The sequence below is a fragment of the Podarcis erhardii genome (assembly GCF_964252035.2).
Source record: "Podarcis erhardii genome assembly, chromosome: 6".
NCBI classification, from domain to species: Eukaryota; Metazoa; Chordata; class Lepidosauria; order Squamata; family Lacertidae; genus Podarcis; species Podarcis erhardii.
Genome location: NC_138510.1, coordinates 74,472,504 through 74,489,680, shown reverse-complemented (window position 1 = coordinate 74,489,680; position 17,177 = coordinate 74,472,504). Strand labels below are relative to the sequence as shown.

The following is a 17,177-nucleotide window of genomic DNA, read 5'->3' as shown; positions in this document are numbered from 1 at the left end:
ATAAAAGAAATGGCTGGGGGCAGGCAGAGGGCTGCCTTTTCCTGCTGAGTAAGTGCCATGGCTATGTTAGTCTTTAGGGAAAACATGGCTGCATAGGGAAGGAGGCTTCTTCCATAGTAATCTAGGAAGCGGCCTTTTACTGAGTCAGACCATTGGTCCATCTAATCTAGTCTTGTCTACACTGAATGGCAGTTCTCCTGGGTTCCAGGTGGGTTCAATTTAGCACCTCCAGCATGCAGGCAAATGCTCTACCCATGAACATCTACCTATTCAGTGCCGAAATATGGTTTGAAGCTTTTGGGTAGAAAGCCACATAAACACTGGGCTTCAGGGACCTTGGTTCTGCCGCTCCAATTCTATGCTGATTACAGTTCTGTTGTACGATGCTGAAGTTGTCCTTTGCCCCAAAAATCACTTTTCTACCTGAACATCTGAACTCTCAACGCAGAACCCAGAGCCTGACTCTGTTTCCCCTCCTGCTTTTCTTTCCCTGCCTCTGCCTTCCTGCCTCTCTGGACCCCCACTTGCTGAAGCAGTGGTCCTTACTCCAGCTGCTCAAAAGTTTTTCTCGGCGCTCCCTCTTGACCTCTTTCTCTCACTGTTCCTTTCTCACCCAATAATTTCAAAACTCTGATCCTAAACCTCCAATGCTTTGTGGGATATCTTCGGGAGAAGAAAAGGCTAAGAGGTATGCTCTATGTGTGTCTAAAGGTAAAGGGACCCCTGACCATTAGGTCCAGTCGTGGCTGACTCTGGGGTTGCGGCGCTCATCTCGCTTTACTGGCCGAGGGAGCTGGTGTACAGCTTCCGGGTCATGTGGCCAGCATGACTAAGCGGCTTCTGGCAAACCAGAGCAGCGCACGGAAACGCCGTTTACCTTCCCGCCGGAGCGGTACCTATTTATCTACTTGCACTTTGACGTGCTTTCGAACTGCTAGGTTGGCAGGAGCAGGGACCAAACAACGGGAGCTCACCCTGTCGCAGGGATTCAAACCGCCAACCTTCTGATCGGCGAGTCCTAGGCTCTGTGGTTTAACCCACAGCACCACCCGTGTCCTTATGTGTGTCTACTCATAAGTAAATTTCACTGAATTCCCACTCTCAAGTAAATATCAATCCTATTATCTTTAAACACCTATTATCCTGTAATCTATTAGAACTCCCCAACCAATGCTATGCTGAACAGAACAGGAGACAGGATTATTCCATACAGGAGGAATCCAGCCAAGTCACTAGCTCCGCCTCTTCTGAGGGTGGGAGTGAGTTATCTATATAAGCCCTAAAGCCCCTTTTCCAGGGTGTGTCATTTAACATTGAGAAATGCTTGTTTCTTCTTCTGTGGATACTATCTCCAGGCGCAGGGGTTTCAAGGCGGTAGTAAGCACAAAAGTATTTTTTTATAAGCTTTATGCATTAAAGTCCTTAAAATGAAATTGAGGGGGGTTTTTTTGTACCCTAATGTGATAGTTGGTAGTAGTCAACCAAGTTCTACTCAAAGCCAATGAACTTAAATTAATTATGTTTGCTAATTTCAATGGTTTTATTCCGAGTATGACTAATGTTGGATACAACCCAGTTAGCTAGTAGTTGTTGTACTCATATTTTTTTTAAAAAAAATTGTATACAAGTCCAGTATTAAAGGTTCACAGAACAGGGCAACAAATAACCTACTTAAAGTGATTTCGTCCCTCCTCCTTAACTTTCAGAATCACTTCCTAGTGAAAGTTTAGAACCAAACTGCTTTGAGGGTTTGTTTGTTTGTTAACAATCAAACAGTATATAAATTTTATGAAATAAGTAGTTACACACTTACATGGTTGGGTTTTATTCACTTTTGTAAATATGGTTCTGTAGAATAAGGTTTTATTGGTTATCAAAAAGTTTGATACTGTTATTGCTAGGAGTGATGCTTTGGGTAGTAGTATAAATGACATATTCAAATAAGTTGTACACAGCGTAGGCTCATTGAAATCAATGAACATCGCTAAGTTAGGTCCATTAATTTCAGCAGGTCTACGCTGGGTAAAACTTAGTTGAATACTTAGTAGAATTCAACTTAGTTGAATACCACGTTTCGTTTTGCTACTGGTACTGAAGCTAGGTCGACTAATTTATATAGCCCAATTTCTCTGATGAATTGAGCATCACTAAGTCCCTTCTTAAATAAAAAGGCTGACTTGTGCTTTGGCCTTTTAAAACTGTATCGGAACGGTTATTGTTTTGGCTTGTTATTATGCTATGTATTTTTGTATTTTTATATTGTACACTGCCCCGTGATCTTCGGATGAAGAGTGGTATAGAAATTTAATAATAATAATAGAGGCTAGTTTATATTGCTGACTTATACCTCGTGCAACGAGGTAATGGCTCCAGGTTGTTTCATAGTAACTTGAGTGGAGGTACCGTATTAAAAGATTTCCTTGACATGAAGCTATATTCTGTAGCAAAAAAGGTATATATGAATTTGTGTTGTTGGGGCTGTCACTACACTCAAGAAGTTTAGCCATTTAACCCAAATACTAATTAAACAATTAGAACATTCTAATTAAACAATTAGAACATTCAGTTTAACCAATCAAAGCTACTTCCCATGTTGGAAGGAAAGGCTACCTTTAATGTTTTCATTTTCTTATGGTAACATACCAAAAGCAAAATAGTTAAAAAACTTAAATATGCATTCCTTTAATTAGAGCTGCCACGTTTTATCAACCCCTCTGCTCCTGAGTCTTTAAATGCATTTAACATTAGCAGGTGAGGCTAACTCCCTTGTCTGTTCAGGATTCCTGCCTTGTTTATGTGGCTGGAACTTTAGTTCCTACATTTTTTGGACTAGGGGGAGGCTGAGCTGTTGTTTATTTGTTAATTAGTGGGTCTGAGTATTGCTTTATTATTTGAGTATATATTTTTTTAAAGAAATGGATGTTATGTGATATGAAATATTAATGGATTATATGATTTCTCCCCCTTTCCCCGTATGGTAATGCATATTGTAATATATAAGACTGTAAGTCGCTTGTAGACTTTTGGGTGACAAGTGACTAATTAAAGTCTAATAAATTGGAAAATAATAATAAATAAATTGTGAGTGTTGCTACCTGGTTTGGTAGTAGGTTGGGCCCAACAAAACTGGGATCTCCTGACTTGGGACAGGGGTGAAACTAGGCTTCATTTCACCTGGATCAAAGACCAAGTTTCGCCTTCCAAACGCATTTGTGTACACACACACAAACAGGCTGGGAGTCTTAATGGTGCCCCTCTAGAGGCTAGGGAAGAGGGGAGGGATTTGGGAAATCTGTCAAAGAGGACCATTGAACTGCTTGCATGTGGCGTCTGTGAAAAGGGCGAGTGAAAGTATGGTTTTATATTATGATTCTAATTAGGGTTGATTTTGGCAATTTCTCATTAAAAAGCTCAAAAACTATTTTGTTGTTGAGATTTTCCAAAGGAAGCGGAAGTGTCCTTGTTTTCCAGGGGCAGTCCTAGATTTACAGAAGCAAATCTGGTTTCTGGTTTGATCCCGGAATGTCCCGCTTTTCCTTGGGATGCCCCTGTTTTCACTGGAGAAATGTTGGAGGGCATGGAGTTATCTGACCCCCGAACCGTCTGAAGGCAATCCTGTATAGGGAAGTCTTTTTAATGTTTAATATTTTATTATGGGGGCGGTATACAAATTTGAAGAAGGAGGAGGAAGGAAGGAAGGAAGGAGTGGAGGAAGAAGAAGTATGGTTAGGAAGAACCCATGTGTTATGACAGCACAGTTCCCACCATAGATCTTGTTTTCTCCTAAGGAGATAGTGCCCTTTCCCCCACTGGGAGAAAGCAGAGAATCAAGTTAGCATTCAAGACAGCCAAACCACGCGCGAGAAAAGCTGCCCGGCTGCTGGATGCCGCGCAACCCGCATTATTTCCTCGGTAGGGAAGGCAGCCCCGCCGAGAGGCCGGCCTTCCTCGCCAGCCAACCCGCGGGGCGTTGCAGCCCGGCCGCCCGGCGGCGTCCCTTTCCCCGCCGTTCGCCCTCTCGTCCAGCCTCGAGTCGCCTGCCCCGACGGCGGAGGGGGGCGCGTGCGCCTGCGCGCGGGTCTCTCCCAGGGACGTGGCCCGCTTTCTCGAGGCTGGAGCTGCTGGAGAAAGGGTGGAGAGAGAAGGAGGGAGGGAGGGAAGGAAGGAAGGAAGGAAGGGGGAAAGAGAGGACGAAGAAAGGCGGGACGCCGTCCGGGCGGGGAAGCTCCGAGGCAGCAGCAGCAGCAGCAGCAACAAGCAGCGGCGGCGGCGGCGGCTCCGGGCCGGGCTGGCTGCCCAGGAAACTGATGTTCTCGCCTCCTCTCCCCGGCAAAGGCTTCCAAGGTGAGCGAGCGGCCCCCACCGCTCCTTTGCACCCCGGGGAGAAGGAGGAGACCCCATGGGAAGATCCCACCCACCCACCACCCCGGGGGAAAGGGTGCCGGGGTTGGGGAGCCCGGTGGCCTTGGAGAGGGCCAGGGCGCACGGAGCCCCCTCGCCGCGCTGCGCCCTGGAGACGCGAATGACAGGAAGGTGTGGATGCCTGCCCCCCCCCCTCTCTCTCTCTCTCTCTCTGTCTCCTCGGGCCTGTTGTGGCCTTGCAAAGAGGGCTGCTCTCCCTTCCCCGCGTCTTGCAGGCGTCTTGCAAAAGGAGTCGCAACAGAGCAACATCGGAGAGCGCGCTGCTTGCGCTGGTGCGGGATTTCGTCTGGGTTTCCTCCTCCTCCTCCTTTCCACCCACCGGATTTCCTCTCTGCGGCGGGGGAACGACCCCTGTGTTGTGTGTGTGTCTGTGGTTAGTCTTTGTGGCAACGTCCCTTCTTGGCTCTCCCAGGCTGAGCACCAACTCCAAGTGATCCGGCACAATCCCTCAGAGATGCGACCGGGTTTTCCTTACAGATGCTCAGCCATCAGCAAGAGTGCCCCTGAGTAAGGGCAGAGCGCTTTCTGCTTCACCACAGAAATGTCTCACTTGCAGATGGTGTGACACAAAACGTCAGCCTTCTAGCTCACTTGTTGAGGATTGATTTCAACCCATGGGATGCATGTAGGGGAAGGGGGATATATAGTGGATTAAACTTCCCCCTGACATAAGAACTGAGTGGCTCCCGTCAATCCACACTAGGTCCACGAGGGGCCTCCACAATCCCATCCCAACCACATATGGCAAAGAATATTTTTTCTTATCCTGCGTGTAATTCTCGGTCAGAGGTGGAGGTGTCTAAAATCAGATGTGCCCCTTTTGGAGATCCTTTTATGGCAGCGGCAAGCTACATACATGCACACACGATGGCATGCATTTTAAGATCTCTGCATTCTCTCCTGCAAAACAGTTGGTTGAGATGGGGAGGAGGGAAGATCCCCAAAGGAGCTCAGGCGTGGAGTTAGTTCCTTAGAGAAGCTTAAGTATGTCTGAGACACTGTTTTGGAAAAATAAGCTCTAGGCCTCTGGCCCCTTTGACTTGGCTTGGTTGCACCACCCATTACGGAGACTGGTATGTTTTCCCTGTTTAAGGCTTGAAACCATTTTTCCTGAGCTGCTTTTTCCCTTCCCTTCGCCCAGCTATGGTATCCCATAAGACGCTCTGGGATAGCATCAAGGTTTTATTACTGATACTGCTCATTCTCATAAGAAGATTCCATTACCCTTGCAGTGGAAGAAGAGAGATTCTGTTGATATGTGTGGATCTTGCCTGGGGGAGTGAATTACCCAAGACATCTAGTTTGAGCCCAGTGGCCTTTACGAGGGGTAACATGTTGATTTCAGCAGGCTTGCAAGCACCTAACAGAATCAAACTGAAATACAAGTTTCTACATGAACCATGTTGACTGATGCCTATCTCTTGCTTAAATGACAGTAGAATGAATTGAGGTGGTCCTTAAGAAGGTGCTAGATATTTATTTAAAAGTGACTGATTCTCTTGCATCCCTGAGGCATTGGAAATATTGATCCATCTGTTTAAACTTTCATGAGTCTATGCTTGCTAGTTCAAAACAAGATTTTGTCCATTATAAATACTCATGTACCAAACATTCTTCTGCCGAGTTGCAATTTGGACAGACATTAACTTCAGATTGACTAATTCTAAACCAGAAGGCTTGCATAAGAGTGATGAGCTTGCATAAGGATATTGTCATTTTTCCACAGAATCATAACCCACTTCCTGTAAAAAAAAGTGTTTTTAAAAAATCCCTGTTAAGTCAGCTGTTTGTATACTCGGCATGCTGAGGTTCAGTCCAGGATAGCTTTCCGGGAAGTTCAGTTTGCTTTTGGAAAGAGTTTATGTTTCCTCGAAAATTTACCCCAGAAGATAGTGTGATGAAACTTTTTAGAGAATAAATGACGTTTAAAGCAGAGGTGCATGCTCAGATCGGTGAGGGTTGCTCAGACCTCCAATGATGGAGGCTTGGGTGAAAATTCAGCGTAGCCGAAAACTATGCACTTCTGAATCTAGGGATAGCGTGTATTCCCCTCCCTATTCCCACTCTTGATTTGCCTGTGGGGCTTAGCCGATCCGCAAAGATGTGGGAAAAGCTGCAGACAATGGGTGTTTGGAATTCCCCCATAGAGTAGCGAGTGGAGTGGGAGGAGGCCGAAATCTTATTTTGTGTAGGCGTCTTTGTAAGGAGGAGAAAGCTGACCTTGAGGGAAAAACAAAAGCTTGCTACAGTTGGAACAACGATGTTTGTTTCCTGAGTTAAAAAGAGAGAGAGAGGGCTATCCCCTTAGGATATCCAACTTAAAAACTCTGGGAGATAGGCTGAAGGCCAAGCCACACATTACAGTTGGTTTATTATATCACTGGTCTCATTTTGTCTGTACTAAATACTGTATAGTTGGGGTGGGGGTGGGGGGTGGCACTGATTTGATTCCTCAAGTGGTGCCAGGGTGGAGATGTTTAACACTTTCCCTTGCACTATTTTCCCATTCTAAATTGCTTCTCTCACGCTGCTACTTGCTCCACAGGGAAGTATATAAGTGCCTGTATCATGGCTGCATTCCCTCCCCCTCCCTCCCCTTGCAAATCAGCAGACAGTATTTTTGGGGAAGGGTTATTTAAATTGAGGGAGGTAACCCTCCTCCTCCCGCTGAATTTTTTCAATGCTGCTTTACTGATCAAATCAGCACCTTCTTTCCCTGCATGCAGATGTATTTAGTTAAAAACAAACAAACTCAAAACACCAGGAGATCAATCAAAGATTTCCCAGCATAGCATGCAATTTGTCCCTAAAGCAACTCAGCACTTGTTAGCTTCCTGAAGCAGGCTACTATAGCCTAGTTTGAGATTAAGAGTTACTTACATTTTGACACTATTTTTTCGTTTTTCTGATGGTCGCTGGGATTTTGAGCAAGGCCAGAGAAGCTCACATCAATATTTGGGGGAGTGGCTGTCAGGTGCATATTGAAAAGTCATGGGGTATTGTGCTTTTTCCCCTTGACCCCATTTCCTCACCTTCTCCACATTGTTTGATGCTGAGGCCTGGTGTTTCGTGGTTAGAGGGAAATTACATGGTTTTTCCAGCAGATGGCTGATAAGAAGGTTGATAATACAAGGCAGGGCTTGTATTCAGGAGTTTCATGAAGACTAGAGGAAGACTAAGAATAGGCAATTGGTGCATGGTTTTCTAGGATTTTGTGTTTTTAATGTGGACAGTTGACTTTACCCCAGCATAATTCCCTTTTCTTTATTTTACAAATAGGTGACACACTTAAGATTCTCATTTGCCCTTCAGTTTTTCAAGCTCCTGCATACTGCTAACTGCATTTAAACAAAATCTCTTCAGGAAATAAAATCTGTAAGGCCTGTAAGGACCAGGTGCTAGGGCTAGGGTTAAGCTGACACTAGTAGGTTATGGGAAGAAATAACAGGAGTAGAATCTCACTCTTTTAACAACTGAAAGGAAAGGAGGGAGACCTGCCACTAGCAGTAAGGTATCGAGATAGCTTGAAAGTAAATGCAATTAAACCCAATTGGACCTCTTTTCAAATAAATGTGGTGAGGGCTGTGTGTATCTCTTAGGTCTGTCTCCTAAGGCTGCTTTCCACATTTTTTTCTTTTTTGTGTTGTTGTTTAATCGTTTACTCGCGTCCGACTCTTTGTGACCCCATGGACCAGAGCACGCCAGGCACTCCTGTCTTCCACTGCCTCCCGCAGTTTGGTCAAACTCATGCTGGTAGCTTCGAGAACACTGTCCAACCATTTTGTCCTCTGTCATCCTTCTTTTTTGTACCAGCGTACAAAACATTTAATATATACACCCATAAACTGTAGCATGCATGAGGTAAATGTGTATATATCCCATTGGGGCATTACTGAGGAAACCCAAAAAGCAGTTGCTCCTTGTTGCTTGTTTAGCTGGGGGAAACTGCAATCTGCTGATATATAATGGGCAGAGCGGCCCAAATTTTTACTGGCTGATCCCCATGTGAAACAACCTTGAAGCACACTTCTGTGGGTTTGGAGATTTGTAGAAGGTGATGAAAGATAAAATCTACTTTAATGTAAGATGAGCATAGGGTTAGCATAAGATTAGCATCTGTTACTCCTCTAAATTGTTTTTCCATTCTTGTGTCCTGATCCTAAACTTGCTATGTAAATAGAATGGATGTTTCACTGGTATCGATAGAATTTTCATGGAAATATGATTAGCATGCTATCACACAAGCTGGGTTATACACGATCAAAAACAAGCTTGCTCCATCTTCTAGGTGACAGCCCTGTAGATGTTTGAAGATGGCTATCCTATCTTCTCTCAGTCTTCTCTTTTCCAGGCTAAACATCCCAACTCCCTCAACTGTTCCACTTACGGCTTGGTTTCCAGACCCTTGATCATCTTGAGTGCTCTCCTCTGCATATGTTCCAGCTTGTCAATATCTTTCTTAAATTGTGGCGCCCAGAACTGGACAGGGTATTCTAGGTGTGGTCCGACCGAGGCAGGCTAGAACATTACTATGATTTCCATTGATCTGGGCAGTAGACTTCCTTTGATATAGCCTAGAATAGCATTAGCTTTTCCCCCCTGCATCCTCACACTGTTGATTTGTGTTAAGCTTGTGGTCCACTCAGTGGCGTAGCGTGGGTTGTCAGCACCCGGGGCAAGGCAAGTAATTTGCACCCCCTGCAGTGAGAGAGAATGAGTGAGCCAGGTAGGGGCAGAGAGCTGCAAGTGCAAGCGCGCCCCCCCCAGATGTTGCGCCCGGTGCGGCCGGCCCCTCCTGCACCCCCCACGCTACGCCACTGGGTCCACTAAGACCCCTAGATCCTTTTCTCATGTGCTGCTGGCAAGCCAGCTGTCTCCCATCTTATATTTGTGCAGCTGGTTATTCCTGCCTAGGTGTGTAGAACCTTAACATTTGTCCCGATTGAAATTATTTGGTTAGTTTGGGTCCAGTTCTCCTATCTCTTAAGGTCATATTGAATTCTGATTCTGTCTTCTGTGGCATTAGCTACCCCTCCCAGTTTGGTGTGATCTGCAAATTTGATGAGCATCCCCTCAGTTCCTTCGCCCAAGTCATTTATAAAGACGTTGAACAATAACGGGCCCAGGGCAGAACCACCCCACTTCTCACTTTGTTCCAGGATGATAAGAAACCATTAGCGAGCACTCTTTTGGTTCGGTCAATCAACCAGCTACAAACCCACCTAACAGTTACCTTGTCCAGCCAACGTTTTACCAGCTTTTTCACAAGAATAACAAGGGAGACTTTGTTAGAAGCCTTACTGAAATCCAGATCCACAACATTCCCCTGATCCACCAAGCTTGTAACTTATCAAAAAAGAGATTTGTCTGGCCTGATGTAATAGTTCATTCAGCAGGTGCACGTCAAAGATAGGATTCCGCTGTAAATCTTATTTCAGTTCTTGTTGAGTATAAATTGTTTTCTGCTTGGCTGCTTTCCCATCTAACAAGAGCTATCTGATGGTTATAGTTGTTATAACCTCTTTTGCTCTGCCTGTTTGTTTTTATTGGTTGGATATTATCTTGCTTAGCCTGATAGTGCAAGAAAAGGAAAGTTAAGTACATCTGTAGGTCATTGCAAATATAAGACTATGCCAATTCTTATCTAAAACAGTAATTTTGTGCCAATTCATGTTATTTTTAACAGAAGTTTTTTCTTAAGCGTTGGGTTTAATAGCTCCATTCACCACAATCCACTTACTGAATAAATAATGTTCAAAGAGAATAAAGTAAAAATATATTAATATATGATAATGCTTGGTCATATTGAAGAGCTGAATGTGAGAAGGAGTAACTTATATCTTCCATCTCGTTTTTTTAAACAGGATATCCAAGACCTTGCATTCCTGTAACTTTTTAATAGCATTGCTAGCCAGCATTTTTATTGCAATTTGAATATACTTATTCTTAATACATATTAGTATTCCCTGTCTTAGATTATCTCTTTAATCTTTCTGAAGGCCGGGATTAACAAAATTTCTGAATGATTTCTGTTTTATGGGAAAATGCTATAAAATTGTGAAGTCTTAAAAACATCATTTGGGGTTTTAGTCTTCTACTTCCTCTATAATTACTTCCCACAAAATAATACACATTACCGTTTTGCAAACACCTCATTTAGACATTGGCCCCCTGTTAGAATGACAACATAACTTACTGTAGCATAATATTTAAGGTACCGGCTATCATTAAACAGCAGTAAAGTAATCATTAGTGTGTTTTATGGTACATGAAGGCATTAAGTAAGTGTAGATTAGTAATGCCCATAGCTTAGAACTTGGCAAATCCATTTTCCATTCTGCAGTGGACCATCAACTTTACAGATGGTTTATGATTTGGCTACTCTACTTCCATTTAGGAATAAAAAATATTGCCACTGACCCACAGGAGAAGCATCATTAGCACTTAATGGGGGAAAGAAATAAGGTGCACAGGTATAGCCTTATAAGAAGTATTTGCTCAGATAATAAATTCCTTGTTGTGTGGCCTGAGGGCCATATTGCCTCCAGGGGATATTACTGTAATTTCTAAGACTGCCATTTGATGGGGTGACTGGTACATAACAGATATGGTGTGATACCATTTGGAACTGCACTGCTCAATAAGGGGTGCGTGTTGTTGGCAAGTATCAGGGTCTATCTTTCATCCCTGTTGTGTATTCTTTTTTTTTTTTTTTTTTAAATATTTATTTATACAACAAGAAAAAACAAGAAAACACACACACAAAAAACCCCCCCACAAGTATCAAATTACACACAAATTACAAAAATAACCATAGACGCGTAATTTTCTTGACAAACAATAAAACATCTATTGGTCTTAACACTAAAGACCCAACTTCCCGTCTATTCCATATTTCAAGTTCAAATTACTTATTGCCAATACACATTTTTTTTCATAATTAAACTTATTCTCAATAAATCTAATTTCTTCTCTCTACCTAGCAACTATTACTGAAGTTCCTCGAATGCTGCAACAGAATTTAAACTACTATATTTGTTTTTCAGATATTCTTTGAAAACCTCCCATTTAGAAACAAATTCCTGTTTGGATTTATTCTTTATTTTTTCTGATAAACCATCTAATTCGGCATATTCTGTCAGCTTTTGGATCCAATCTTGTATAGAGGGGATTTCATTACTCTTCCATTTTGCTGCGATCAAAACTCTTGCTGCCGCCGTCGCATATAAAAAGATACCCTTCCTCTTTTGTGGAATATCCAAATCTGTTATTCCCAGGAGGTAGGCCTCTGGTTTTTTATTGAATGAGATCTTTAGAATTTTTTGCAGTTCTGCGTGTATACTCTCCCAGAATACCTGTATTTTCCTACATGTCCACCACATATGGTAGAATGTTCCTGAGTCTCCGCATCTCCAACAATTGCTTGACACATTTTTATACATTTTTGAGAGTTTCCATGGTGTTAGATACCATCGATGTTGCATTTTTTGAAAGTTCTCTCTAATCGTGTAACAATTTGTGAATTTCCAGTTGATCTTCCATAAATTTTCCCATTGGGCCATGGTTATTGAATGGCCAAAATCCTGAGACCACCTCACCATTGCCACTGTAATTTCTAAGACTGCCATTTGATGGGGTGACTGGTACATAACAGATATGGTGTGATACCATTTGGAACTGCACTGCTCAATAAGGGGTGCGTGTTGTTGGCAAGTATCAGGGTCTATCTTTCATCCCTGTTGTGTATTCTTATTTTCCATAGATTACCAGCAAATATATGGGAATTTCCTGGGTGTTTTGAGATGAATTGGAGGGCATAATATTAATTTATTATTATTATTTTACCATTGCTTGGTTTACAGGCTGGGAAATCTAGGTGATATTCCCCCCCCCCCCCCAGGTGTGCTTTTCTTCCTTCGCATCTCATCAATTCAGCTGTCCTCACTTAGGTTTGAATGCATTCACACTTGAGTTTAGATATAAAAGCAATGAATTTTGAGGTGTGGATTCCATTAACCTCATTAAGTCATGAAAAATCTGACACGCTTCGTATAAGTCAAGAAAACGGTATTGGAGAGCTAGTGATTTCCGGTACAGGTTAGTGAAAAGCAAGAACCGTTGGCATCTGTCTGTCTCGAGAGACAATGGAGTGTGCCTCCAGGGTGAATTTGAACCATTGCACCAAAGATCTCTTCTGCGGGACACAAGCCTGGGCAGTGGGTATGGAGGTCCTGGGTTGCCCAGAAGATAAGGCCTGCCCCACCTTGTCCTCGCTGATGTGGTCCAAAGAAAAGCAGAGCGATGTATTTGGCACCAGTTTGGTTGTAGCAGTTGCAGGAAGGATGTGTAGAAGATGCCAGTCAACCATCTTAGGGACTTTGCTCCGGAATTGTGAGGGATTTTCTCCTCAGCCTTTTCTTTTCCCAAAGATGCCCTCCAAGGCAGTGGAGGTTTAGGACCAGAGTTTTCCTTCTCTGAGATCGGCTGCTTTCCCAGGTTGATGAGCCCAATATGCCCCTCACTTCCCTCTACAGCATATACAGAAACCACTTTCTGGGCCACTGGACTCGCTACTTGTCTCGTCTGCTCAACCTGCTGCAGCCTGCCTCCACCTGCAGGGGAAGTCCCTAACTCACCAAGGGTTTGAGACCTGTTGGCTATCCCCACCTGGTTTAGCCAGCTAGTCAGAGTCATTCCAGCTGTTTAGGGCTAACTACCCCAGAAGGAGCACAGTGTGTACTTACACGCTTACTACTACCCTGAGTGAGACGTGGGTGGCGCTGTGGGTTAAACCACAGAGCCTAGGATTTGCTGATCAGAAGGTCGGCGGTTTGAATCCCTGCGACGGGGTGAGCTCCCATTGCTCAGTCCCTACTCCTGCCAACCTAGCAGTTCGAAAGCACGTCCAAGTGCAAGCAGATAAATAGGTACCACTCCAGCGGGAAGGTAAACAGCATTTCTGTGCGCTGCTCTGGTTTGCCAGAAGCGGCTTAGTCATGCTGGCCACATGACCCGGAAGCTGTGCGCTGGCTCCCTTGGCCAATAAAGCAAGATGAGCACCGCAACCCCAGAGTCGGCCATGACTGGTCCTAATGGTCAGGGTTCCCTTTACCTTTACCTTTTTATTGATATTTATAAAAGTAAGTATATTTACTAATATTTCACACACTTGGTATCATTTCTTGTGAGAAGAGTAACTGCTCCTGCCAACCTAGCAGTTCGAAAGCACGTCAAAGTGCAAGTAGATAAATAGGTACCACTCCGGCGGGAAGGTAAACGGCATTTCTGCGCGCTGCTCTGGTTTGCCAGAAGCGGCTTAGTCATGCCGGCCACATGACCCGGAAGCTGTACACCGGCTCCCTCGGCCAATAAAGCGAGATGAGCGCCGCAACCCCAGAGTCGGCCATGCCTGGACCTAATGGTCAGGGTTCCCTTTACCTTTACTACCCTGAGTAGACCTGTTGAATCAATAGACTCTAGTTCATTATTAATTCATTGAGTTCATAGACTTGTAGAGATGGAAGGGGTCCCAATCAAGTCCAACCCCCTGCAATGCAGGAATCTGAACATTTTTTACCCAAATGCATAATGTACATCAATTTCCTTTAAAGCTATCCTTTAAACATTGTATTCTGTAACATGTACTAACAGGAGTAAAAAAGCAAGTTTACATATACGTACTAACACAGAGAGACAGTATTCGGTACTGTACATGTATTAAGTAGATTAAATTTTACAATAATAGGGGTATGTCAGTGAGGAAAACTAAATATCTGTCACCAAGGGTAACCTCTTTTCAGCTGACTCCAAAACTTGGAGTGAGCAAATCTGGGCAGAAAAATGCTTGAGGCAACAGAAGGGGAAAGCAAAGCTTTCCTTCTCCATGTGCCCTTTTAGTTGTAAAAAAAGAAAAAGAAAACCCCCCTGTTTAATGTGGGTTCAGAGAAGACATGTGAATAAACAACAAGGCTGCCTCAACTTGTCTGATTTGGCCCTTAAATGAGTCTGTACGTGAAATCTCCGAAGAGCATTTTCAGTAGGTTGCTGTGTGAAACCTGGATATATTTGTGCTCAGCACTTGTATGAGACAAACTGGAAAGGTCAAGCCTACCTTGACATGTCCCTTTCTTGCTTTTGCTAAACATGGTGATTGTGTTACCTGAGAAACAAAAATGCTAACCTGTGCTGGCATTTACAGGTACATAGTTCTGCAGAAGTATTTCAAATTAAAGCGTCAACAAGTCATGCAAATTAGAAAACCCCTGGGCTCAGACCAAACAACATTTTCAAGTTCTCTGGAAACTTGCTTTGTGGGGGAATAAATACCTGTCATTGCTTTAAAAGAAGAGGGAACGTTTGCTGTTCTTTGAGGCTTTGTGGTTTTTTTAGCACGTTAAAATTATGCATATTTACTTCTGCAGTTTTTACTTCTCCTTTCAAGTTCAGTCAGTGGCTATTTAAAAACAAACAAACTGGTGTTTTTGGGTTCCACTAATGTAGAAGCACTTTCTCGGAGTGAAAGTTTTTCTCTTTTCTTGGCACAGAGCAATTTCTGCCTTGCTCTTGGTTGCTTCCATTGTGCCAAAGAAAACAAATGTCTTGGCTTGTGAAGTATCGCCAACAAGAAGAAACCTCTTGCATGTAAATACGGCTGGCAAATGAGATAGTCGGTTCCGGGTTGGCATTGTTCTCTGTATTCAAATTTATGGAGGTGAATCAGAGACAAACATTGGCACCAGAGGCCTGCAGGAGCAAACAGGGGAGCAGAATGAGTACAGCTTACCCTGTAGCAAAGCAAAACAAAAAAATCCAGCATCCTTGATAAGGGGAACCCTGTTGACTCGGGTCAAAGGTCTATATAGTCTAGCATCCTATTCTCACAGTGACCAACCATATGCCTACAACAGTGGTTCCTAACTGGTGGTCCGCAGACCCCAGGGGGTCCACGTGACTCACTCAGGGGTTCTGTGGCACATGCCCTTCAACTGTCTTGGCCACCCCATTGGAGTGGGCATGTAATATTATTAATAATAATAATAATAATAATAATAATAATAATAATAATAATAAATTAATAATAATACTTTATTATTTATACCCCGCCCATCTGGCTGGGCTTCCTCAGCCACTGTGAGCGGCTTCCAACAAAATATTAAAATACAGCAATGCATTAAACATTAAGAACTTCCCTAAACAGGGCTGCCTTCAGATGTCTTCTAAAAATCTGGTAGTTGTTGTTCTCTTTGACATCTGGTGGGAGGGTGTTCCACAGGGCAGGTGCCACTACCGAGAAGGCCCTCTGCCTGGTTCCCTGTAACTTGGCTTCTCGCAATGAGGGAACCGCCAGAAGGCCCTTGGCGCTGGACCTCAGTGTCCAGGTAGAACGATGGGGGTGGAGACACTCCTTCAGATATACTGGACCGAGGCCATTTAGGGCTTTAAAGATCAGCACCAACACTTTGAATTGTGCTTGGAAACGTTCTCGTGTGAGAGCTTGGCGCCCAAAAACGTGTGAGATCACAGCAAAAACGGAGGTCACGAAACTTGCATGAGAGTGCGGCTTGGTTTTGTGCTGGGACAAGTCGGAGGGTATGGTGACACCGTTCACGTAACAAAAACTACCTCAGAGAGATCAATATTTTCAGAAGTAGACTGAATTGGTACTGAGGCAGCACCGGTTGTTTAAATTTTGCGCCCCTAATGATTTTCAACCCGGGGCAACCGGGTAGTATGGAACACAGTATTCCAAGTGTGGTCATATCATAGATTTGTATAATGGCATTGTGACATTGGCAGGTTTTTTCCAGTCCCTTTCCTAATGATCCCTAACATGGAATTTGCTTTTTCATAGCTGCCACACACTGGATCAACAACTCCATTGATCTTTCCACTGTATCTAAGGATCTAAGGTCTTGATTCTGTTCAGTCACTGAAGTACAGACCCCACTAGTTTATATGTGAAGCTGGCCCCCCCAAAAAGACCCAGTGTGAATCACTTTACATTGAATTGTGCTTGCCATTTTAGTGACCATTTTAGTGATTTAGCTTTTCTGGAGCTCCCTGAAATCCAATTTTGTTTTAACCAAGAATGATTTCATGGTTAATCCTGAAGCAAACCTGGCTTTCTCACTGCTCGTCATCTCGGCAATGCTGAGAAAAAATTATCATCCATCTGCTACTGTAAAAGGTATTTAACATACATTTAAATCTCTTAATTATCACCGGCTGTAATTTTTTGCCTTGCATTTCCCACCTTGATTCTTTTTTCTTCATATACCTGCCAGCTAAGATTTCACTTCATGCATCTAAAGAAGTAGGTTTGAGTCCGCAGAAGCTCATGCCGTTAAAAAATGTTAGTCTTTCAGGTGCCACAAAACTCCTTTGTTTTTACTGTATATGTGAAATAGCACTGGTCATGGGTGTAGCCAAGGGAGGGCTGGGGGGGGGGGCGCAGCTGTTCCTCTTAGATTCACAAATATTATTGAAAAGCATTGAAAGTAATCACTTATCTGAGGTTCTGCCCCACCCCCAGCAGAAGCCTGCCCTCTACAATGTCCTATTTATGAGGTATTTTTACCCATGATTTCCCAAGAAAAGCTCAACAACTTTGATTTCCTAAAAAAACCCAAAAAACTCAAAAATCCTTCGCACTGGTTTTCTTCTTTGTTAATACGCAGATGACTGGCAAGATATCTGTGAGCAGGCCAGCTAGTAAAATTTGGCTGTGGGACTAGACATTTTTGCGGAAGTCTTAT

At 43.5% G+C, this 17,177-nt stretch overlaps 1 protein-coding gene across 3 annotated transcripts in view; it reads left to right on the top strand.

Moving 5' to 3' along the window:
• Nucleotides 1-4,063: 4,063 nt before the first annotated feature.
• Nucleotides 4,064-17,177, top strand: part of EVI5 (ecotropic viral integration site 5) — a 68,579-nt gene continuing 55,465 nt past the window's right edge. For 2 of the 3 annotated variants that reach the window (XM_081865850.1, XM_081865847.1), the window contains exon 1: nucleotides 4,065-4,344. The gene's annotated coding sequence lies outside the window, so the exon portion shown is untranslated. Of the gene's footprint in view, nucleotides 4,345-17,177 lie in introns of all 3 variants that reach the window. The other variant, XM_081865849.1, reaches the window with a different exon arrangement.